The sequence below is a fragment of the Colobus angolensis genome, unplaced genomic scaffold, assembly GCF_000951035.1.
Source record: "Colobus angolensis palliatus isolate OR3802 unplaced genomic scaffold, Cang.pa_1.0 Scaffold42, whole genome shotgun sequence".
Classification (NCBI taxonomy): Eukaryota; Metazoa; Chordata; class Mammalia; order Primates; family Cercopithecidae; genus Colobus; species Colobus angolensis.
The window spans coordinates 10,808,532-10,809,884 of record NW_012117599.1 but is presented as its reverse complement, the minus strand read 5'-3'; the positions used below and the strand labels follow the sequence as shown (position 1 = coordinate 10,809,884).

The 1,353-nt window shown below is 43.3% G+C and overlaps 1 pseudogene; it reads left to right on the top strand.

Annotated features, from left to right (window-relative positions):
* Positions 1-470: 470 nt before the first annotated feature.
* LOC105522197 lies at positions 471-1,126 on the top strand (annotated as a pseudogene).
* The last annotated feature ends 227 nt before the right edge of the window (positions 1,127-1,353 follow it).

The following is a 1,353-nucleotide window of genomic DNA, read 5'->3' as shown; positions in this document are numbered from 1 at the left end:
AAGAGCAAACAAACAAACTGCAACATTTTTTGCAGCACCTAGATCATAAAAGCCATATAAAGTCAGAGTCTCTGCAGCCTGAATACCTAAGTAACTGCAACAAACCTCCTGCTGGCCATGAGAGAAATAGAGTGTAATTAAAAAAACAAACAAAAGAAAATGTGTGGCAAATTGCTGATTTGGGGCAACTTATTACTGCAGCACAACTTAACTCATCCTTTCTGAGGATGATACCCTTTAAAATCTGTTGGCCAGTGTCTCCCTGTGAGCCACGGGTCAAGTGCAGGTGGCTAAGGGTCAAGTGCCAGCAGCTAAGGGCACACGAGGAGCCACCAACAGTTCAGCATTGGCTCTGGCATCAGGGTCATTGTGTCCTGACAACCTCTCTGGTAGCCGTTTCTGAGACAGCAGGTGCAGGTGTGGCCGCTTTAGCCCTGAGCAGGCTCCACAGCTGCTTGCAGGTCTCTGCTAGTGCCCAACCCTTCTCTTCGCAGGCCCTAAGCCCACAGCCCACATGCCTGGCAATGGCAGCCTTGCACCAGCCCATCAAGGGGATCCTGAAGAACAAGACATCCAGGATTTCCTCTATGGTGGCCTCGTCAGAACAGCCCCGCGGAAGTGTCGACAAAGAGCTGAGTAAAAAAAGCCAGAAATCGGATAAAATGAACATCCTGGTGACATATCATCCAGCAGACAAAGACTATTGTTTAATGAAAATAGATGAACCAAGCACTCCTTACCATGGTATAATGGGTGATGATGAAGATGCATGTAGTGATACAGAAACCACTGAAACCGTGGTACCAGATACCTTAGCTAAGAAATTAGCTGCTGCTGAAGGCTTGGAACCAAAGTGTTGGGTTCAGGGAACAAGCAAGCAGCAGAGAGGAGGACCTCTCGGCCGAAGAATGAGAAAAAAAGACAATTTGAAATGAAAAGGAAGCTTAACTACAATGAAGGACTCAATATCAAACTAGCTAGACAATTAGTTTCAAAAGACCTACATGATGATGACGTAGGTGAAGAAATGTTGTAGACTGCAGATAGAGAAAGCATGAATAAGAAAGAATCAAATTAAGGATCTGCTGCAAGTGACCAACAGAAAAACAAATCGCGAAGTTCATAGATTTGTTCAACACTGCAATTGTTGGATATAAACCCTGTTACTATAATGCATTGCTTCTTGTTCTCCACAATTCATGACTTAGGTACCAAAGTGCATACCAGTTATTATATATTGCCAAGAATTAAATGATAACCTTAGAGACTGATTAGACTGAAAATGCCTAAATGATATATATTCTTGTGCCTAGTACTTTACCACAAATACAGTGTAATATCAAAGTCCCTGCT